Source organism: Dermochelys coriacea, chromosome 4, assembly GCF_009764565.3.
Source record: "Dermochelys coriacea isolate rDerCor1 chromosome 4, rDerCor1.pri.v4, whole genome shotgun sequence".
Taxonomy (NCBI): Eukaryota; Metazoa; Chordata; order Testudines; family Dermochelyidae; genus Dermochelys; species Dermochelys coriacea.
Window position 1 is genome coordinate 74,810,660 of NC_050071.1, and position 24,268 is coordinate 74,834,927.

The 24,268-nt window shown below is 39.7% G+C and overlaps 1 long non-coding RNA gene across 2 annotated transcripts; it reads left to right on the plus strand.

The window, feature by feature from the left end:
• Window positions 1-6,622: 6,622 nt before the first annotated feature.
• Window positions 6,623-23,807, plus strand: LOC122459835. Of its 2 annotated transcripts, none has more exons than XR_006280790.1 (5): window positions 6,623-6,795; window positions 8,115-8,209; window positions 16,187-16,311; window positions 16,949-17,062; window positions 23,736-23,807. It is a non-coding gene; the product is annotated as an uncharacterized LOC122459835 (long non-coding RNA). The 2 variants fall into 2 exon arrangements; XR_006280789.1 differs by lacking the exon at window positions 6,623-6,795 and adding an exon at window positions 10,490-10,599 and having other exon boundaries at window positions 8,046-8,209.
• The last annotated feature ends 461 nt before the right edge of the window (window positions 23,808-24,268 follow it).

Consider the following 24,268-nt stretch of genomic DNA (forward strand, 5'->3'; position numbering starts at 1 on the left):
GATATTTGTAAGAGATGTTATTGCCTGAGAGAGGTATGTAGTCCTGCTTGCTCTCAGCTTTCCAATTCTTCATCTCAGCATCTTTCAAATCATTAATCATGTATATTTATAACAGGTGGAGAGGAGAGGCTTTAAAAGTGCCATTTAATCTGAAGGATGGAAATAATGGTTGGAAAAATGATTGGGTTCATTTTGGACCCTGGTATTTGGGTAGCTGACTTTATTCACTTTAGCCAACACTGTTTTTTACACAGCAATTTCTATAACTAAGACCCAGTGTTGTATGCCCAGTGGTCACAACAACTTGACAGGATCAGGCCTTAATGTGTAGTCAAATTTGTTCATGCTTAGATGATCACACAGTCCCATGATTCCAGGAGTATTTATGGATGACTGTGTTTATAAACAGAACTGATAACGTATTTTCATATTATTGATCTTATCTTTCTAAAATTAACACTTCTTAGATAGAAAGCTATTAATCATTAATAAACAAAGTTGTTTCTCGATTTCTCTATTTTTGTGAATACCTACTTTTATGCTGGAAAAAAAATCTCTTAAAATTTCTGAAGACAATCGTGAATTGTGTGGAAAATTATCTGCACTATGCTGGATACATGGAAAATAAAGTTGTAAACATATTGGGTTATGTATGCTGATATTTTTTGTTCAGAATTAGAGGAAAAAAGATCTGATTATTAAAATAAATTACTCTTAAATATCACAGCTGATTTGTTTATATTTTGCATTTTCTAGGTCTCTTAATTCTATAAATGTCACACTTTTTTTTTCTTTTCCAAACCTTCTAAAAAAATCTGTCTTCTAACTGCTTTGTCACTTCTAAATGTTTGAAAATTTGTTAACAAGGAAACACAAGATCACTTTACTGTTAAATGTGTTACTGAAGTGAAACATTAAAATACCATAACAGTATGTTGGAAGCATTTAATTTTGATAGGCATGATATATAGCTAGGGAAGTAAGTCTACTCAAATAATTATGCTTTCTTTGAAAAACTAGGCTATTTAAAGGTAGATTAGCCAATGAGACTGAAGTAGTAGTTGTCAAATTTTCAGGAAGTAATTAAACAAGCAGAGGTCCTCTCTTTTTACTGGCTGTTTCTGGATTACATAGGGATTATGAAGAGAGACAGGAAAAATGACAGAGCAGGCTAAACAGCCAACCCCCACCCTCACCCCAAAGAAAATTGTTTTTTTTTTCTCAGTAGATCAGCTTTCTCATCTACAAATAGTTAAGAAACATTTTGCAATATTTTGATCACAGGTGTTTCAGAATATGTGCCCTTCTGAAAAACAATAATCAGATATGGGATTTTAGATGCTACACAGTGAAATATGTGACCCCCAAAATAATTATTCCCTGGTTCTTTAGTGGGGGGTTATTTAATTCTCTGTTCTTTTGGTTGGTTGCCATTTGGCACTCTGCCTTTCATTTCAGAAATAAGGTCCCCAATTGTTTCTACAGCTGTTGTCAGTATTGCATAATTCCTTGCAAATTCTGTGCACAGTTTCACATCTTTCCTAGGATATCTCTGGCAATGTCCCCCTCCCCCCGCTTCACGACATTCTGTTTTTCAATTCACACAGTGTAACAGGCAGTAGCTGCCTTTGGGCTCATGGCAAAAGCAGATCTAACAGTAAAGAATTGTTCATCATCATCATCATCATGTTCCCATTACGTCTCTGGCATTTAGGGCAGTGACGAAGCTTCTCCACTCCTGTTTCTAGCAAGTCTTTCAATGGTTCCCCAGCTGTGCCCCAGGTTTTCCAGCTCGGCTTCCACAGCTCTTCGCCATGTTGTTTTTGGGTGGCCTCATTTTTGCTTGCCTTCAGGTGTCCAATTTATTGCTATTCTGGTGATGGACTCAGTTTCCATCTGTAGCACATGGCCAATCCATCTCCAGTGCCTCCTCGCAGTGATAGTGCTCATATCCTCTTTGCTGCACTGTGTCAATAGATCTTGGTTTGAGATTGTTCTGGGCCAAAAGATACGGAGGATTTTTCTGAGGCAGGTTGTATGGAATGTTCACTTGGTTTTTATTCTTTGTTTGCATGGATATAATGATTCAAGAGCCACACAGCAGAATAATAAACATGGAATTATTCATGCCCTTGTTTAAATTCATAGTTAGCTTAGCATAGGTACTTAATCTTGTATAAAAACCTAAGATAGGGCATTGTGACTGCATTTTGGTCCCACTCCTACACTGTGACCTCATCTCTGTTTGGGTTGGAAGCCACAAAAAACATCTTCGGAGGGACCCAACATCACTTGTCTTTGGGCACGCTGGGGCTACCCCTTTCCACAGACCATGTACTCTGTCATCAATCCCCACTCACCCAAGTAGAAGGCCCCCCTCTAACACCACCCCGCAGAGCCATGATGGGGCACAGCAAAGAGAGCCCCCTTCCACTCACACAGAGTCCTTTCCTGAGGTGGAGTAAGTAGGGCATGTCCCCCACAGTGAGTTTCAGAGTGAACACTACATTAAGATGAATGGAGCACTCACACCTGTGATTTTAGACTTTCTGCAAACTCTGACAGACATCACTGCATCAGTTACAGTCAGGTCATGCTTTTAAGCTTTTTTTCACGGTCTTGAGGGTCACAAGGTGGTGTCCCTAATTGCCATTTGTGCTTCCATGACTACTAATTGAGTGGATGGGGCAAATTGTTGGAAGGAGGGATGCAGATGAATAATCAACCTAATTGAAATTGTTGGTGGGCTAGTAGAATAGAATAGCAAGACTGCTCACAGACCACAGAATAACAAGACTCCTCACCTCCCCACAGATCCAAGTTAAGTTTCTATCTATCTAGAAGATTCTTACATGGTCCCCATCACTATAATATCTGAGAACCTCAGTCTTTTATATGTAATTAACTTAACAACAAGCCAGATATTCTCCACATTTTACAAATTGGGAACTGAGGCACAAAGAGACTATGTGACTTTCCCAAGATCACAAGGGAAGTCTGTGGCAAAGCAGAGAACTGAACCAAGACCTACACCCAGCCACTGAGCTATCGTTTCCTCTGTTGATATGTTGATTAAGATCTGGGAGTGCAGCAACTAGACCCAGGAAACTCAGCTGCTGAACTAATTACTGGTGGCAGGGAAGGGATCTCTCTTTATTTCCTAATAGTGGTAAAAAGGCATTTTTCTTCTGTCTTTTGGATGCTTCTCATTTTTGTGGGAGGTGAAGTCTCTTTTTTTTTTATGTTAGTTGTAGCAGTTATGATGTGATGTGTTTGTGCTGTTTCTGCTAGAAACAGACATATGAAACTGCAGAGCCAAGGCTCTCTGAGCATGAGCAAAGTGAAAACCCAGCCATCAGCATATGCTTACCAGCATGACATACACTTGTGGAGATATGGTGCATCAGCCAATGTGTTAGCTAACATCTCTCCTAGGTCTCTGGTGTTATGGAATGGAGCTCCTGTGCTGTTTGTGCAGGAAGAAGAGGCTCTCTACCCCTTTTTTCCTACCCTTTCAAGCACTAACACAAGGCAGGATTTATCCCTAAGATTTTAGGAGTGGATCTTTATTTAAAGAATGCTCAGATAACAATCCTACCTTCTTATTAATTGCCTCTTGATTGAATGTGCCATACCTTACACTACTTGTAGTAAGTTCCTGATTAACAGAACTCACTTTATTAAATAACATTCTGCATTATCAGTTATGGTGATTGGAGGTCACTGTTACAATTTCTTAAGAGCAATAGACAGACTTTTGTTGTCCAAAAGCTCCTATTTATACTATAATTATCTCTATTACAACACTGCATGTTAAGATGCTGAAAGCATTCCCATAGTTAACTGAAAAGCCCATCAGTAAGAATTTAACTGTACAGATTTCTTATCCTTGATAAAGGTTGGCATTCAAGAACTTTGCTCAGGAGCAACTTTCTTTTTAAATTTTCTAAACAATTTGTTTCACCTTAAAGTTTAATGGTTTCTCTGTGCTGTAACTTGATCGTATTTAAGTTGTTTTGTTTAAAGAAAAACTTAAAGTTAAATTGTTATAACTTTTTATGTATTATTATTTTTAAAAGAAAAAGATTTTCAAGATCAGGAAAATTGAAGCATAATGTAATTACTGTACATACAAGTAGTAGCTATTTTTCATAAGACTTTCTATTATTTGTTTAATTTGAACCTGTAATATGTAGATTAGCCCTGAGCCTGGGAGCCAGGTAATCGGCATTCTTTTATCTTCGCTGTCACAGATATTCTGTGTGGCTTCTGGCAAGACACTTATTCTTTCTGTGCTGCCGTTTGCTATCTATACATTTGAAATAATAATACTTCCAAATTCTTTCACCACATGGCATAGCGAGGCTGAATTAATTAACATTTTAAAGCACTTTTTGCTCCTCAACTGAAAGACACTATACAAGTGCTAAGTATTAGAATTACATTTTATATATTACAGTATATACATACTGTATATACTATGTACAACATTGTTTGTGGTCAATCAGATCATAGGCTATAATGATTCTGAAGAGAGACATGTATGTCAAGAAAAGCACACAAACTGTACTCCAAAAAAGTGTATGGATGTGTATACTGTTGGTAACTGCGAATTACCTACAGAAAAGAAATTAAACCATTAAGGTTAAAATGGGAGTTGAACACTTAACTCCCTTTGGCTTCTTTGAAAATCCCAGCCTCAATATATGTTAAATAATGTTAAGGCTGTAACCTTAACCCAAACAATGGGCCCTATATGTACCAAAGAGGGCTCAATCTACATTTCAAATGAAGGTTTTGGTACACAGAGAATGCGGGATAGAAACCAATAGGTAACAAAAGACAAAATGGTGCGCAGATAATTCAGTGAAGCTCTTTTTTTGTGGTGATGCAGAAAATGTCTTACTTGTAAATTTTCCTACAATTTAAAACATAGATGCTTGGGGTGGGTCTGTTACACTAGTTTCTATTTTTAAAAACTGATACAAGAGTAGGGGATTAATCTTGCTCCTTTTGGTTAATTTTACCCTTGACTTTAATGGGAGCAGGACTGAGCCCAAGGTTGAGATGGATGGACAAGGTGGGGCTGTCCCACAAAGGGGGTGAGCCTGTGAATACTTTGCAAACAGAATTCCTTTTGGCTCCAGTGGAAGTTTGGAACGTGTGCGACTTGCAGGATCGGATCAAAAAGAGAAAGATTTGAAAATTGCTTTGTCAGTGCATAATAGTAACATTAATGCAGATTGTAAGTATTCTGGATAGTAGCTTAAATTATATATAATTATTGCAGCATACATTGGAAGAATTGTTTTCCCATAATCATCTATAAAATTATAATTGATTACAATTACTTCACATATCTATAAAAGGGATTTGAAAAAAAAGAGAGAACTATATTTTCGGTTGGCTTGTAGATTAGCATTCTTCTGGATTAGTTGCAGCTTAATGTTGAAATGTAGGGCTACAATCCTGCAAACATTTGTGCATTGGAGTAACTTTATGCATGGGAAGAGTCCCATTTTGTTACCAGTTGTCTCAGTGAAGATATTCATGCACATACATTTTTTTACAGGTTTGAGGTCTTAATGTACAGAATTGTCATAATTATATAGGGGTAAAAAGGGGGTTGGGTAAGAGAGAGAGTATACATATTTGCCTCTCCAGGCGAGATCCTGTAGTCCTGATTCATAGGAAACAAGGAATTGCCATATTGGAGCAGAACCAATGGTCCGTATAGTCCAGTGTCCTGTATCTTACAATGCAGTACCAGCTGCATCACAGGAAGATGAATAAAGCCCTGCAGGGGGTAGTTACGGAATAACAGTCCCCAGACATATTTTCCCCTAACACTCAGTAGTTAGTTTGACTTATGCCCTGAGCAAGACGTGAGAATTTGTATCCTTTCCAAAACATTTGTCTATTTTTGTAACCCTTACTGTAGCATCTCTCAGAGTAGCAGCCGTGTTAGTCTGTATTCGCAAAAAGAAAAGGAGTACTTGTGGCACCTTAGAGACTAACCAATTGATTAGAGCATAAGCTTTCGTGAGCTACAGCTCTAATAAATTTGTTAGTCTCTAAGGTGCCACAAGTACTCCTTTTCTTGTAGCATCTCTGTGTATTCTCCTTATGTACCGAGCTGTTTAGTCCTTTTCTGAAGCTCCTTTGTTCATTGTCATCTTGAGTACAACAGACTAATTGGGTGACAAAGTATTTCCTTTTATCAGGGTTGGGTGGTTGGTTTTTTGTTTTCCCTGGATGTTCCTTTATTGTATGATGAGACAGGGTGAATAGAAGTGCCCGTCTAATTTCTCTATACCCTTCTCTTGTGCCCCTCTTACTCCTATCCCTTCTTAAAGCAATCAGTCTCCGTTTTCCCCAACCTCTCTTCCTATGTCAATTGTCCATGTGTCTAATCCTTTTCCCCCTGGTCACTGAATCCTCCCCACCCCCATTTCTCCTGAATCTTTCTCTGCGGTGGATAGAGCAGAAATAGAGGGTGGAGGGGAAGCTCCCAGCGAATTCAGATTCCTCTGTGAAAAGGCAAGGTTCTCATCCCTCCGTAGTAATCGCACAAAGTAGGCTTCAGCGGCCAGACAGCTCTTCGTTACCTTCCTTCTGCAAATGGGGAAGCGCCGTGAGGATCGGAACGAGCCGCTTCCACCCCAGCAGCGCACGGACGTGCTGTGTCGACACGCCTGCGTATGCGCTGCCAGTTGTCTCCTGTCCTTTGTGTTCTGGTTTTCCTCTTTCTGAAGCACTATTTATACAAACGGCTTTCTTCTTCCTTTCAATTAGGTAACCAAGATTTATTTGCTTGTCTGTTCTATCGTCCATACACGTATTTGGAGTTGTAGCTCTTGTCAGGTTTATTTTTTAAGTTATTTGTTTCTATTCCTGATGAGGCAGCTTTAAATCAGAGGTCAAAAAGAAAAGGAGGACTTGTGGCACCTTAGAGACTGACAAATTTATTAGAGCATAAGCTTTCGTGAGCTACAGCTCACTTCATCGGATGCATTTGGTGGAAAAATTAGAGCATAAGCTTTCGTGAGCTACAGCTCACTTCATCGGATGCATTTGGTGGAAAAAACAGTTTTTTCCACCAAATGCATCCGATGAAGTGAGCTGTAGCTCACGAAAGCTTATGCTCTAATAAATTTGTTAGTCTCTAAGGTGCCACAAGTACTCCTTTTCTTTTTGCGAATACAGACTAACACGGCTGCTACTCTGAAACCAATCAGATGTCAGTGTCACGGAGTCGGCTGTCCTGCTAACGTCATAAAATAAGCAGACCTCTCAATATTTGACTTAATTTGCCCTGTGCGACGTGCGCGGGCTGGAGGTTGCTTTCATAAGAGTTTGAAGCTAGGTGGGCATTAACATTAAACAAACAAAAAACAAATGCCTTTATGCAGCAGGGGGTCATGATAGCCGTCAGCAGAATGAAAGGTTGGATCCCGCTGCAAAATAACAAAAGCCTCAGATCCAGTGTAGCGATGTCGTATCATTAAAATAGAGAACCCCCTCCAGAGCAGAGCTGCTAAAATTCCGGGAGTGGCAAAGAGATGGACACCGAGTTAATTGCCTGTGGCAAGTGTCTTCAGATTTCTGAGACAGGTATAATCAAGGGAGCAGAACAATCCTTGAATCAGAGTGAATCAGTCGATACAATTGTTTAAACGATCTTGAAGATACTAATGTATGCTGGGCTCTGTTTTGATGTGCTGTTGTTTCTCAGCACTTTGGAGTCGATTTAGAGTCAGACGAATGAATTTTCTCTGGGCTGCTGCAGCTGGACAGGGTTTCCTACAAAAGGAGGGAGCATCAGCCAGTGGAAAAAATAATAATAAAATATTGCTAGCAGAGTACCGGGATTTAAGTGCATTTGGAATATCTAAACAGAAAGGAACAGCGTTTGTGACAGCGTTTGGCATAGACTTGGTTGTGTAAACAACTGATGGGTTCCCAGAGTAGGTGCAGATTGTTTTCCAGGAGTGCCATATATGGGAAAAGGAGGGGGGCTTTTGTGCACTGTCAAAATGCAATGAACAAAAGTGTAAGTATGTGTGTAGTGGGAGAAGCTGTTAAACATTTAATTTAATTGTGCGTCATTCTAGGTGACAGAGGGACATTCTAGAGGACAGAGGAGATCTCCAAGGACAGCAGATGTCGCAAGAGAGGAGAATAGTGACAGTGGTTCCAAAGAATAAAGGTAAAAGTGATTTCTCTCGACCATGGTCTCACTCAGAATTTTTGGTATAAAAGAGCTAGCGCGAAAGTGAATTTGCCAGTGAAGACTGTACATAGTGATTTCGTCTAGTGCTAGTGCTAGACAGCTTTAATACTTAGAACAAAACTTTCCCTCCTTTCACCCCACCCAAAAGAAGCACTAACTAAAGTAGCTCCATGGTTTGCAGTCTACAATCTGATGCATCATCAAAACAAGTTTATAGCATAATTGTAGCGTGCAGGGAGCTTGTTAAAGAGCGAAATGTTCCTTCATGGAAATATTATCTACTCTCTATTTGAGCTTGTTTTCCATTTTCTTCTTCTGTCTGACATTTAATGTGATGATCCATTGCATAAGGGACGGGTAATATAATATGGAGCAGCAAGACCAACTCTCATTTTCAAATTGGAACATAACCTTAAAACCTGCTCTAAGTGAATAATGGGGAAGGCATTCAGATTCTACATGATGTCACTTATCTGTAACAGACAGTACTGCTTGCTTCAGTGCTGTTGAGTGTATATTTTCTGATCCTTTGAAGGAGGAATTATTGCCAGACTTTGGGGTTTTTCGGATTCCATGTTCGGATTACCCTAAACCATATAAATAAAACTGGTGGAATCAGAGTACACAATCTTTCTGCTCAACAGCCCCAGTGTAAAAAGAAAAGGAGTACTTGTGGCACCTTAGAGACTAACAAATTTATTAGAGCATAAGCTTTCGTGAGCTACAGCTCACTTCATCGGAAATGCATCCGATGAAGTGAGCTGTAGCTCACGAAAGCTTATGCTCTAATAAATTTGTTAGTCTCTAAGGTGCCACAAGTACTCCTTTTCTTTTTGCGAATACAGACTAACACGGCTGCTACTCTGAAGCCCCAGTGTAGTAAACTCTCCCCCCTCCCGCCCCGCCCTTTCCCTGGGAATTAATGTAGGATTTGAGAGGGGGGAAATAACAAAACCCGGGCCATGATATTTTGAACATGTTAGCTTTCTTGATCTCCGGTTTGGCAGGCGGGCGAGAAGAATACTCTGTTCTGATATTGATTTCTGAGGGCTTGGTCCTGCACTATTAAAGCTTTGCCATTCAATAGGAGTAGGATGGGACACAGAAGCTATACTCAGCAAATACTGAGGCTTCAAAGATCCGAAATGCTACAAACACCGTCCAAATGCAGAATATTCCCCTGCCCCTTCAACGCTGTGTTCAAATATTTTCCTTCCTGAACAACAGAATATTCTCTATACTCACCACACTACAATTAGACTTCAGTAAACAAAATGCTTGACATACATACACATTGTTATTTCCTCCTTTGTTTTCATGGAGCTTCGTTCTCAGCAGCTGTACACGTGGGACACTGGACCCTAGTGGCTGTGATGGGTCCTGATGCCAGTGATTGATGCGCGCCTTGAGCAAATCATTACCAAGAATGGAATTAGTTCTTTATTACCTATAAACATTAAAACGGGAGCAAGTAATAATAAGATCAGGAAAGGAGGCATTGAGAAAAATAGCATGAAAGTACCGTTCAGATACAGTGTGTACTCCAAATACACTTTTAATCTAGCTGTAGTAACGTTTTATTAGTAAATGAGAAGCAACTAGCACCCACATATTTGGCATTAATGAGCCAGTCAGTGGATGGAAAATATACTGTCTAGCTCTAGCTTATGGACGAGACCCCCTGGGTAAAGGGTATTGGTCAGCAATAAAACCTGTTTAGTAAACTGGCTGCTGGTAAAGGAGCGCAAGGATGGAGGATTTGGTTTGCAGAGTAAAATCTTTAGTCTAACAATTGTTATTGAGGGGAAAAAATATTTAAAGTCAGTAACCTCTCTAGTAGCCGAAAAATAACTCCTGACCAAATTGGGACCCCCCCCCTCCTCACCTCTCCCCAAACGCACTCTTCCCTTTTGAATCAAGAAGCTTCTGTGCTTAGAAATAGAATTTCACCCTAAGAAAGCTACTATTTTAAAAATAACAACCAGATCAATTGAGGCTATTTAAAAACGCCCTTTAAAAAGTGTCAGGACAGAAATCTAAGCAACTTGTAGATATTTCAAGCAGAACATCTGTAATGTTCTTATTATCATTGTCAGCTGCAGAGAGTGCATGTTTCATGTTCTCTATGTATATAAATCTCCCCACTGTATTTTCCACTGCATGCATCCGATGAAGTGAGCTATTGCTCAGGAAAGCTTATGCTCAAATAAATTTGTTAGTCTCTAAGGTGTCCTGCTTTTCTTTTTGCGAATACAGACTAACACGGCTGCTACTCTGAAACCAGAGATATTACTCTTTTGTAGCTGATCCTGCGGCTTTTGCAACAAGAACATTATTGCTATTTTATTTGTTCGCAGTCAGACAAAGTGAGCACTGATTAAAGATTTATTCACATCTAATTTCTGCCTGAAAATATTAGACTAACAACAATGTGGGCCAGCAGTTTTTTGCAGGGTTCCCGCCACACGCACATTGGACAATTTAAAATTTGAACATTATTTTACATGTATTTTGCATCCAGATTCGTTGAAAGAATTTAGTTGGTGTCCGTTAAAAATAATCGGTCAGTTTTATTGTGTAAAATACTTGGAGACTTAACAGTTAATTTTGCAATGTTCCTGGAGACCTACTACTATTACTACTACTAATAATAATTAATAAACCCTTCCTATTTTGAAAGCTCTAACTGTTTGGAGGACTTGTGTTTAGAAAATAATTTCGGGCCGTAAATATAAACACCTTCCAGTATTTTCGAACCAGTAGGTTAAACAAGAGAGCACTGGTCTTGTGATCAAAACTATGCCATATAGTTGTCATAATACCACTTTTCTTTCTGATGGTCTATATAGAATTGAAATAGAGTATTGAAGGTCGCTGTTAATATGCTCATAAAGTTAAAAGTTCCCTGCGTGTGTGTTAAACTTTTGAAGTGTAAATATATCTCGGTCGTTGTTCTGCATTACAGAGGCAAATGAAAACACTAACGCTCTTGAGTCTCCGATTCAAACGTGGCCGTGCATTTTACACTTGTTTAAAACCCTTTATTTGAAGTACAGGGGGACGAAAAAGTGTCAACGAAATGGTCTGTAATCAAATAAAGGGGAAAACTATCTGCTTTTAAATGCCCCCCTTGCCCTTTGGGATTATTGCTTTGATCAAAATGAAAAATGTGGCTTGGCTTTGCAAAAATAAATACACACATATATAAAAAATCCCAGTGCACCCCTTCCTAGTTTGCTTTCATTGTTCTATGCCGAGACATTACAGACGATTACAGGTTGGAAAACACATTTGAAAACAGTAAAGTCACATTACGACAAAGCTCTGGGCAGCATTAATGTGATGTTTGGAAAACAGCTGACAGTTGAACCCCCTCCCCCATTGGTCTTTAAAAAAAATAAGGTTCCCCCTCTTAAAAATATAAAATAAAATTCCGCCCTGCTTTCCGTCTTGCAATCAGTGTGAGCATAAAAAGAGTTGTTTGTTCTTTCCATTTATACTCTAATCGCCAAATCCTCCTCCTAGTGGGAACAAATTATCTGAACAAAGTCCACGTGAAAAGATCCTATATTTCTTGCCCATTTAATACTCTCAGACAGCCGGACCCAGCGTATTGCTCCCTAGTCCCTACTCTCATCTGGTGCTCAGCACTAAGCAGGATAAAGGACAGTGCACTTCAAATAGGACTTTTTTAGGGCGCGCAAGGGCTTCACCTTATTGGGCCCCTTATTGTAGAAAACTAAGAATAAAATCCTGCTGTCTTTACTTGGTCCTTACTCACTCAAAGTTCCTAGTTGTCCCAGTGAAAGCTTTAGTAAAGATCACAGGCTCTGGTCCTTTATGTGGAAAAAACCCAATATATAACATGTTTCTTCCTCAGAACCCCAGATGTGCCCTTCCTGCTTTTTTGTATGGGACTGCTGGGAAATTGTAATAATCAAAACTGCATCTTGAAGACCTCAGTATTTGGGGTCCTTTTTTTTATCACGAGGGTCTCCCCCCGATCTGGTAGTGGAGATTTAACTCCTGATTGATCCGATTCGGAGATCCTAGCTTGTCCTTCTCTTCTGTGAAGGTGAAGAACCTTTTCTCCCCTTGCCTGTGAAGGCAGCCCCTGGGGCGGAGAGGGAGGTACTTGTAAGGTTATCTGGTGTCTGGCACCCTGATATGTAGCTATGCTTGCCTGCGATTCCTCTTATCTAAATTCCTAACCTGGAGACTTCAAACAACCCACCCGAATGCAAGAAAAATGCAGGTTTATTTTGTATATTCTCATTTCAAATAAAGAGATAAACACTCGAGACATCGCCAGATTCCCCCGTTCATTTACACAAGGAAAACAAAGAGGAGATGTAATTGGCTTTGATAACTGCACCAGGAGTGACGCTAGAATGCATGGGATGCTTTCGCGGCTTGTTTCTGTTGCAAGTTACACGTGCCCTTTTTGGTCGTCCTGTAAGACAACAGGATCGCAAAGGGGCAGCTTGCAAAAAGCTGCGCGGCAAATAATCTGGTGGCAGTAGCCCAGGTTAACTCCAACCCCAACCGTGCCGAAGCGGTTTGCCCTGCTGTCTCTCCATCCTGCGGCGGGAACCCAGACAGTGATTTACGTGCTGGTGACACAGGCGAAATGACCATAAACCTGATGTTGTTTTACAATAGTTAGACCTGCAAAGGATCTAAGCAGGCTGCATCCCATGAAGTGAGCTGTAGCTCACGAAAGCTTATGCTCTAATAAATTTGTTAGTCTCTAAGGTGCCACAAGTACTCCTTTTCTTTTTAGAGAGGACTTGGTTTTTCTTTAATCCAATCTGCATTTGTACCTTCACAAATTAAATAAACTGTGAAACTCTACATCGCTGGTGCCTAATAGGTCAATTATTTTCCCGAGGCGTGCAAGTTATTTCATGTCTTACACTGAATCTGCAGAGCCAAATAATGGTAAAACACAAGGGAGTTTAGGGGAGAGTTTTCAAAAAGTTATCGTCAATATCACCTGTGAGGGACAATAATTGCAATATAATTTACCCTATTTCCAGCCACTTAAATGGTACTAGTTGAGGCCTTACATTTGTTCTGAGATAAAGACAGAATAAATTGGCTTTACATGTGAAATTTATCTACCGAATAATCTTCGGGGATAAAATATCTTTTACTACTCAATTATGCTGTTCGGATTCTTTTGTGGTTTACATCTGAGATCAAACAGCAGCTCCTAGGGCTCTCCCCTAATCGCAGTGAAAAGATAAATGTGTGCTGTCTGCTTGGAAAAGGAAAATGGTTCCAGTAATTCATTATTGCTAAATTTCACTTTCACTGAGAGGGAAACCAACAGATTTGCATCTCAGACCAATTTTGACTGATGCCTTCAGTGGGATGGGTAAATCTGAATTTAGTTTGTCTGACTCGCCTCAATGACTGAAATGCTCTTTTACCATCACTAGCATTGCACACAAGTCGGATTCATTTTCATTTTTATTTTTGCTGTTTTGCAATTTTCTCCTAATTTGACTGAATTAGTTTCAGTCCAAAGGTTCTGTGCCCCAAGGGGTGACAGGATCTCTCTCTCTCTCTCTCTCTCTCCCTCTCCCTCTCCCCATTATTGCCTTACAGATGAAGGGTGGCTCTTTTCTCATGCGGTGTCTTGTATAGAAAGAGTGCGTTCTCTTTCTATGAGCGGGGACAGCCCGCATTGCATTCCTTGGGCAACCGAACAGTCCACCGGATCCAGTTCTTGGGTGTCTTGTCGCAACTAGATTCCTTCTAATTATTTTCGGGGCAGATCCTCAGCTGGTGTAAACTGCCATGGCACCATTGAATTCAGTGGACGCTTTACGTCAGTTGAAGATCTGCTGAGACTTGAGCTGCTACAGCACTTGTCCACGACAAGATCATAGGAAAAGATGCCATCATGCCCTGACTCCGCGGGGAGAAAAGTGTACAGATCCCGCCGATTTGCATGGGAAATGGGATGTTTTGCCGGAGTAGGGAGTGAACAGGCGGGGCCGGAGAGGAGGCGGCAAGGGAGCTCATTTCAATGATTCCCCTGCACAGGAGGAGCAGCGAGAGGGAGGTGCAGTTGCAAATTGTGATTTCCTCTGAACTGGGAATCGGGACGACAGTCGTGCACGTGTAACTCCATGGATGCGCTGCCGATGAGAAGCGTACTGGAAATCCTTCATTGTTAATACATTTATTCCAGTTTCCATGGCTTAAAAAGTGCTCCAGCTCTCACCACCTAGGAAGATCATAAGACCCTCCAAAAGAGAGAAATATAAAGCGAGAAGTCCTGCACCCTCCCCCCATCAATTAGGGGTTCCCCCTTCTTTATTCTCCGGGAAGTGCCCTGCCGAAGTTTAGAGTTTGAGCAAGGACAGGATGATTAATTTTTCCTGAGTCACCCTTTAAATCTCCAAAGGTTGCTTTGCTTAACTCTTTACTTATGGCAACTTCTCATGTCTCTGATGCTACAGCAGATAACTGGCACAGACCCTCTCCTCTTAAAGGTATAGTACTGTTTGATAGGGAGGCAAAGTTCACACCATTTCAGCAATATTCTGTGTGTCTTCATAGAATCATAGGGGTAGAGAAGACCACAAGGGTCATCAAGTCTAACCCCACTGCCAAGATGCTGGATTTGTTCTGTCTAAACCCTACAGAGGAATACGATCCACAATAATGTAACTCTCCTTTTGATTCTCTTTGGGAGTTCAGATATCCACAGGTAACTTACTTGTAAATTAGTACATTAAATTAAAAAAAACCCCTAAAATATCCTGTCCTGAGAGCCTAAAATATACTTGGGGCATAAGCATTATTCTGCCCACCCATTTAAAAGTTCTAACAATATTAGCATTTTCCCCTCTAAAATGATACACCTTTCTAGAAGAAACACTACATAGAAAGAGCCAGAGACAAGCAAAATGTACAAATAAATAAATAAATAAAATTCTTTATTATGAAGTCAGTCTTCCTTAAATGTTTTCCCTCTGCTAAGGTATACACACACACACACATATTTGAGCAGGTTTTGCCTTTTAATTCTCAGTGATATCTGTATTGGAGAAGACAGGAATTCAAGAATAAACTGCTGAAAAACGTTAAATCTGGGAATTGTGAAATGCTTTATAATATCACTAGAACTGATCAAAGTTTACTGGAGATTCCAGTCAGAAAAGGAGTCTTTGTATTTCAGTCATCTGTAAATTTTACTTTAATTTGAAACATATTTGTAATTGAAGGCTATAGTTCTTGCTAAATATAATTCTCTGTTTTTTCCATTGAGAAGATTCAATGGCAAAGAAATATATGAGCCTTAAAGAAAACTTGTGCACTTCTTGGAGTCAATGAGAGGTTTTGTCTGTGGGAGGACTTCAGCATCAGGACTCGGTTTACCAAACAGAAGTCACAAACCTGTTACGTTTCTTATGGTGTGAAATCACAAGAGCACTGGGATAATATTTTTCCTTCTCCAAATATGAAAATAATTGACTTTGATTTGGGGTTAGAGTAGAGGGCCAGATTTTCATCCAGTGCAAATCAGTATAGTTCCACTGATGTCAACAGGCCTGTTAGTATAAACCATTTTAGGATCCAGCCTATATGTATATTACTCCCAGTATGAACTAAATAATAGAAATACATGAGGAGGTGCTATTCATGAGTTGGTTTTCTCTTATTTGAAGTAACTAAAACTTTCTTTACTTGTTTCAGAGTAGCAGCTGTATTAGTCTGTATTTGCAAAAAGAAAAGGTGTACTTGTGGCACCTTAGAGACGAACAAATTTATTTGAGCATAAGCTTTCGTGAGCTACAGCTCACTTCATCGGATGCATCCACTGAATGCATCCTATGAAGTGAGCTGTAGCTCACAAAAGCTTATGCTCAAATAAATTTGTTCGTCTCTAAGGTGCCACAAGTACTCCTCCTTTCCTTTCTTTACTTGGTTTCCCAGTTGTATATACTCTGAAGATCCTCGGTAATTGCACTGCAATATGAGCAAGAGAGAGAACAAGTGGCACACCCAATGTGAGCTAGCAGGAATAACTGCAGATTTCATGGTTGTGACATCCCCACCAGGTAATGTTTAATGGCTGTAATGTTAGTATCATAAAATCCAACCAATAACATTGTATTCTATACAGTATATTGCTATCACACAAAAATGAAAATGTGAAGAGAAATGGGTTCTTGGGCTAAATTCAGATCTGGTATAAATGTCTTCCACTCCATTAAAGCCAATGAAACTGCACATTGTTCCACCATTTCTGAATCTGTCCCCTTGACGCTACAGGTACAATTCACAAATAAAAAGCACCAATCCCATACACTGTCAGAATGCGATATCTGCTCTTGTAAACTGCATAAAAGTCACACACTACTTCAAAAAATAATTGCTTAACTCCCATTATATTCGTCACAACTAATCCCCAAAACGATGTCAACATGCACGTCATTTTTTTTTAATCTCATCTGCATTGTCAACCAGTTTCCTCAGTCTCTTTCTACATCTGAGGATCTGAGACCAAAATGGTTACCCCTTCGACACATCATATAATTATTTAAAGAGAGCATGTCCTATAATAGTTCCTTTATATCCCTTATAAATTTTAGCTCCCTGTTACAGTGTGATCATGGTCATGTATATTTTTCTCACATGCACCCCAGTTAAATATGCCAGTTTTAAAATCATAGGAATTCCATTTTCTGCTTTCAGGGTCATTAAGTAAGATATGACAACTACAAGCCCCAAAATTCACTAGTTCCATTCTCCAGAAGCTTACTGCATAATTTAGACAGAGATCACAACAAATAATGAAGGCTGATTATGGTGAGTAGGAAGAAAAAATAGAGAATATGTCAAAGGGAATAGGGCTTTTGGGAAAGCATTATCTTACAAGGAAAGCAGTTTACATAAGTTGTTCCTCTTTGAAGATTTCTTGTGTGTGTTGTAGCATATATGGATAGATAGATAGATGTTTTGTTGCATATCGGGTGCCTCAGAAGGAGTGGACTGTGCCACTGGAAAGGTTAGAATTAGATTAGTAAGGATTTGAAGAGGGACTTGAAGGGGAGCAAGTTACTTGGCATTCATGAAAAGGGGGTGCTGTTTCAGGCGCAAGGCACAGCACCTAAAAAGGCACACAGCACTGAGTGGTGAGGGAGAGGAAATAAGAGCTGAGGTATTTCTATTTTTAGATATTTATAGAGGACAGATAGAGTGCATTATTGTAATTTCTGTGCACTGGGGCATGCATAGGACAAGGAATAAATTGAGTAATCAGTAGCAAAAATTGAAACTGTGAACTCAAATGTAGAAATGAATTTGTTGTGTCTTGTTCATTCTTTTTGTGTTCAGTTTTGCAATATTTGAGCAATTGAATTTTACTTGCATGAATGCTTTTAGAGAGCAAATTTTATACACGTATGCCTGAGCTCTTTGGCATAGGACGTTTTAAACTCACATTAGTATTTGCTCTGGAGAACACTCCCTCACACAATTACTTTGTGTGAATATGATGACAGAAAGTTAAATTCTGCATCCAGATAATTGCTCTTACCGTGGTTTCATATTTATAGGAATGATGCCTTGGGGAAGGCCTGCATGGGCCAGAAAGGAAAAGGTTTAACAATGTCTCTCTAATCGTGTTTATTCACTATCTCAAATTCACACTGGCTTCAAACCCTCTTGGCTCCTCCTGGGTATCTAGTTGAGGAACAAAAACAATACCATGTGACTTACATAACTAGTCATGACTAACAAAGACAGACTGGGCATAGCCTTAGGCCCTTTGTTTTCAGCTTTACCACATTTATATGAAAATTTCCCCAGTTTTTAAAAAGCAAGTATTTGGGGTTTACCCACTTTTAACCCAATTTTTGCAAGTACTGTCTGGAACTCCCTGCACCTGTCTCCTCCCTTGCAGAGTCCTCACCGAATGGCACAGTGTAGAGTAACTTCTGCTTGATGTTGGCTGCTGTGCAGAGGGGGAGCAAGCCAAACAATGGGCTGGGTCCTGGCAGCTGGGAGGGGCTCCCTGCCTGTCTCACAGTGGTTGAGGGAGGTGGGTGATAATTTCCAACTGCTTTCCCTGCTGGACAGAGCCCCTTCCTGACACCAGCCCTTCAGCCCAGCCCCATCTATTTCTTCTGTGTAGCAGGGAATGAGATAGGTAAATAGCCAGATTGCAGTAGCCAAGACCATCCGACCACTTAAGCAACAGACCAACAGGGAATAGAAGACACCCATCAACCCCCTGCCCGTTGCTCCTTCATTTTCAGTTTTTGCTGATTTTCATCCATTTTTAATTTTTTTTTTTATAAACACTGATAAATTCCCAGGAAATGTTAAATAAAATAAAAACCAAAAGGCCTTACCTCCAGAGCACTATGGCTACTCTTGTGCCATGCTGCCACTATCATTCCCCCATGTGACCCCCAGGAAGGATCACACCAGTGCAAGGGAGATCCTATGGTTGTGTAAAGCTAGTTTAGGGGCTGGTATGCCACATGTTCTCTCTATTCCCAGACTAGCAGGGGGAAGGGGATGTTGCTGCAGAAATGAGGGATAGGCCCACCTAAGTGATCTGAGGCTGTGTTTTTGACATTCACTAGCCATTAAAGGTTGGCATAAATTAGAGGATCCCTCAGGCTGCTGTAACCCAGCCCAGGAGGAATAGCATGCATAGAGCAGCACCAATATTAGGGCTATGCAAAGGAAAGATTTAAGCTACTATTGCACACTACATTCTGATTTGTGTTCTATACATTCTGGCTGTACCCAAATACCTGGCCCATTGAGTATCAAATACTTCCAGTAAACTCTTTACCATCATTCTCTAAAAATAAAACAACAAAACAAAAATACCAAGAAAAACCCCCCATAACACAACTTACAAAAAAATTAGTCATGTACACAGTTGACTAGTGAGTTAATTAGAAGAAATTACAATATACAGTCACTGCTCTGAGCTGCAGCTTTCTCCTTTTGTAAAATGGGAATGGTGATAAAGAGTTTTGAGGAAAGTACAATGAGAAGTATGGTCCCATCCTGCAAGCTGTTCCAGGTTCTAGAAGAACTCTTGAACTCACCCAAATGGAACTATTTGCAGGATCATGACCTACATCTACAACTTTGGTTCTAAAAGCAGTTAATGTGGTCTAGCTCCAGAAGGACTCAGGCTACTGCCCATAGACTGGTACAAACTCTATTTCTTTGTGATCATATTCCCTGTATATAGGCTTTGCCTGATTTGTTCTCATTTCTTTTTATTTAATTCATTTTATGGGCATTTCTATCACTCTCATTTGCATACTGTGGTCACCTTTTGTAATACAAATCATAGAGGGCCTGATTCAGCTCCCATTGATTTCAGTGGGATCTGCATAGGCACTATAAACCCAGCTGCAGCAAAGCACTTATGCACTTGCTTGATGTGACGGGTTCAATCACAGAAACCCCCTTGGGACTGTCACCTGATGTGCTGAGACTATCTCTGAGCCTGTTTTCTCTGCCAGTTTGTGCCTCCAGAACCCTGCCTTGTTGAGCCAGACATGCTAGCCTGCTGCAACATAGACTTAGGGTCTGGACCATGCACCCCAAAGCTGCAGACTTGGCTGAAAACAGCTTAAGAAGTGCTCCTGTCTCCAGCTCGCAGACACCAAACTTCCAGTGGCATCCAAACCCCAAATGAATCTGTTTTACTCTATATAAAGCTTATACAGGGTAAACTCATAAATTGTCTGCCATCTGTAACACTGATAGAGAGATGCACAGCTTGCTCCCCCGGGTATTAATTACTTGTTCTGGGTTAATATATAAGCAAAAGTGATTTTATTAAGTATAAAAAGTAGGATTTAAGTGGTTTCAAGTAATAAGAGACAGAACAAAGTAAGTTACCAAGCAAAATAAAACAAAACACACAAGTCTAAGCCTAATACATTTAAGAAACTGATTACAGATAAAATTTCACCCTCAGAGATGTTCCAATAAGCTTCTTTTACAGACTGGACTCATTCCTAGTCTGGGCCCAATCCTTTCCCCTGGTACAGTTCTTGTTAGCTCCAGCTCAGGTGGTAACGAGGGGATTTCTCATGACTGGAACCCTCTTTGTTCTGTTCCACCCCCTTATATAGCTTTGACACAAGGCGGAAATCTTTTGTCTCTCTGGGTCACCACCCTTCCTCCTAAATGGAAAAGCACCACATTTAAGATGGATTCCAGTACCAACTGACATGGTCACATGTCCTGTGAGAATCCAAGCCTTCATTCTTCCTGGCCTGACTCACAGGAAGGCTTGCAAGTAAATAGAGCCATTTACAATCAATTGTCCTAGTTGATGGGAGCGATCAAGATTCCAAACCACCATTAATGGCCCACAATTTGTATAATTACAATAGGATCTCAGAGTTATATTTCATATTCCTAGTTTCAGATACAAGAAGGATACATTTATACAAATAGGATGACCATATTCAATAGATGATAAGCTTTGTAATGATATCTTATAAGAGACCTCTTTCATGAAGCATATTCCAGTTATAGTATATTGACATTCATTAGCATATTTCATAAAATCATGTGGAGTTCAACATCGCACTTGAGTCTTATTGGCTTCAATGGGCCTTAACCAGGTGTTTAAAGCTAAGTATGTGCTTTACTGAATAGGGATGGGATTATTCACATGCTTAAATCTAAACACATACTTAAGGATTTTACTGAATAAGGTTATGATTACTCACATGCTCAAAGTAAGCATATTTTCCTATGAATAAAATATGCTGAATTGAGGCTATGTACATTTTGTTTTGCTGACGAAAATGTATATCTGAGACTCTTTACCACTCAGCATCACATAAGGTAGTGTGACAGAGTTCAATGTATTATTTACCGGTCTTGATTGCTGTAAACTTAGTTAATGATTGCTTTAATATTTACCATACCAATGGATTATATGGCATCTTCTTAGTTTTTGTTATAAAAATAAATCCTTTGTCTCACTCTGCTGAGGCCCAGCTGTGGGACATAATGTAGGATGAAAACTCATATTGAAGGATGCAATTAAAATAGTAGATGAAGACTCTTGAAATAATTAATAGCTTTGACATAAGAGATGCTTTATATAAGCACATCACTATTCAGCATTCTAATTGTCGGTTGTTGAGAATAAAAAGGCTTTAGTCTGCATGTGAGTAGAATGGAGATAAATTTGTGTCTAAAATGAAGTACATAGTCCTTATCCACAAGTATCTTTGTGACAATTCGCAGGAATGGAATTTTAATATATTGTGGGAAAATAGTAGCAAGCCATGTATCTTTCACCATTGTAGAGAGAGAGAGATCTTACTTCATTAAAGATAAAAGATAGACAAGAATGATAAAAATAGGGCAAGATCTTGGAGTTATTTCCCCTGGTATTTCCCCAAACTTTAAAATGCTTCTATCTGACAGCATGGAACCATATGGTGGATGGCTTTCATGATTTCAGTATGTTATTAACATGTACTGATAATGTGTACAGTTTGACTGTTAACAAACCTAGTCCAAACCTGCTATGAAGAGATTTAAGACCCAGATGCAGGGTCTGACTTTCCTTCAGGAACAAGAACAGAGGCTTTTTCAGAAAGACTAGGAGATTTGAAAACAAACTGTTCAAGCCCATGCTGAATAATTTATGCCTTGTCCTGTCAAATTTTCTATGGGACTTTTGGGAGTAAAAAAAAAAAATGGGTGAAAGGTGAATATTAGATATATCCCACAGCATAAGAGGGGGAATCATATTTTTACCCCACTTAAGTTCTCAAGCAGAAGCTCTAATACTTTATGATGTGGCTGGTGGCAAATACCTCTCTCGAAGATTCTATTTTGTAAAGATTCATTCAGAGGCCATCTGGTAGTCAGATTGTCAGCCAGAGTGTGCATCATACTGGTCAGATATACTGCTCATTAGAGTGCTCTGTTTGAGCCACAACATTTCCACAACATTCCTACAGGTGACTTGTTACTGAATACAATATGCAAGCCTGGTAATTTATGCAAAAGAGCACCACTGTGTTGCCTGTGAGAATGTGTGTCAACTTTCTTTTGATCAGAAGAAGGGTCAGTCTTATAGTCTGGAACTCCAAAATGTGTGTGTGAGATATGGGTTCTTTTGGCTTTTGATATTGGGTTATCAGCACCCATCAAAGCTGGATGCTCTTACTAAGTGTGATATCACTCACTTTTTCTTTCACATTGGCCAGTGTGACACTGTACGGAATATGTAAGTGCTTTATAATATTATTAATATCAATATTATAAAATTGCAGCCAATCATGCCAGATATGCCATCCAAGGTATCTGTGAAAATGTTATAATTGACCAAGTATGCTAATCTTGTTTATATGTTTGTATCACCTTTGTATTATGAATTATAGATATGTATGGTATATCTCTATTTCCAAACTTGTGCTGTATTTCTTGGTGATACCGTCAGACAGATTGGCATCAGCACTGACCCTGCTGGATGGCCCATCCAGAGTCATCAGCTGTATAAAGAACCCATTGAAAGAAGCTAGGGGTTACACTTTATGACTCATCAGGACTTGTAGGGGCATGCCTCTGGACAGGGGACTCCAAGGTATTTCCATGCCATGTGCTGTGAAGCTTGTGTTTGGGACGCAGGAAGTACAAACCAGATGGCAAAAGGACTATAAAGGGAAGCTGTATCATTTCCATTTTGTATTCGTTCCTGCTTCTTACCTCTGGAGTGACTTTTATACAAACAAGGTCTGAACAAAGGAGTGAATGACCCATCCAAGCTGTGGATGTATTTCAGAGAGACTTTCAAGCCAGCAAACTCACCAATATTGCTAAGAACCTGATATATGGACTTTGAAGTCTCTCTATGTATCTGAGTGCTGTATCATTTAACAACTCTCTTCTAGTTCTTTCTTTTTTCTTTATAATAAAGCTTTAGTTTTAGACACTAAAGGATTGGCTGTCATCATGGTGTTTTGGGTAAGATCCAAACTAATATTGACCTGGTAACATGGCTGACCCTTTGGGGTCAGAAGAACATTTTGAATAGTGAGCAGAGTTTTTAAATAACTTCTCACTGTACTGGACACATATGCTGCTTGGGAGCCAGAGAACTGGAATGCAATAAAGGGGGCTGTGTGATTTCTTTTTTTCATTGTCTCAATAACCAGTGTGGGGGTCAGAAGCAGTTTGTGACTGGTTGGTGAGTTTAACTTCAGTGTTACTCACAAAACTAGTCATTATCTGCTCTCCCTTTTGCAGCCTGACCTGACCTTGGTATTTTCAGTGAGTGCTGCCCCATTCACACAAGGTCATAGCCAATACACTGTTCTGTCTGTATCGTTTCACATAGTTTAAGACCGGAAGGAACCATTAGATCTAGTTTGATCTGCATAGCATAGGTCATTACAAATTTCACCCAATGACCATTGTATTGAGCCCAATAACTTGTATGTGTGATTAAAGCATATCTTGGGTTTTGCAGATCTTCCAGAAGAACATTCAATATTGATCTGAAGACATCAAGAGATGGAGAATCCACCCTTCCCTTGGTAGTTTGTTCCAGGAGTTAATCACCCTCACTGTTAAGAGTTTTTTTCAGAGGGTGCAAGAAGTCTGGTTCTATAGTTACTGAGATTATGGCAATGTTCATCTGCTTATATGGTATGCAAAAGAAACAATCTTCAAACTATGAAAGGAATGCTGTCAGGGGGACAAATTCTTAAATTACTAATCAGCTTTTACTCACTCCAAACACAGAGTGTATAATCCCTACCCATTGCAGACAATGGTAGTTTTGCAATTGCCTTCAGTGGGGCCAGGATTTCACTTGAGTAGGTTTTTTTATGCAGCATAAAAACAACATGGTTTTGTTGCGTTTAATTCCCAGTTGTTAGCATACTCATCCTCTAAAGTAGCACAAATTCTACACAAGATGCTTCAATGTTGCTGTATTTTACAAAGTAATGGACAATCCTTTAAACAGATAAAATTAATAATCTTGCATGGATGATTTTA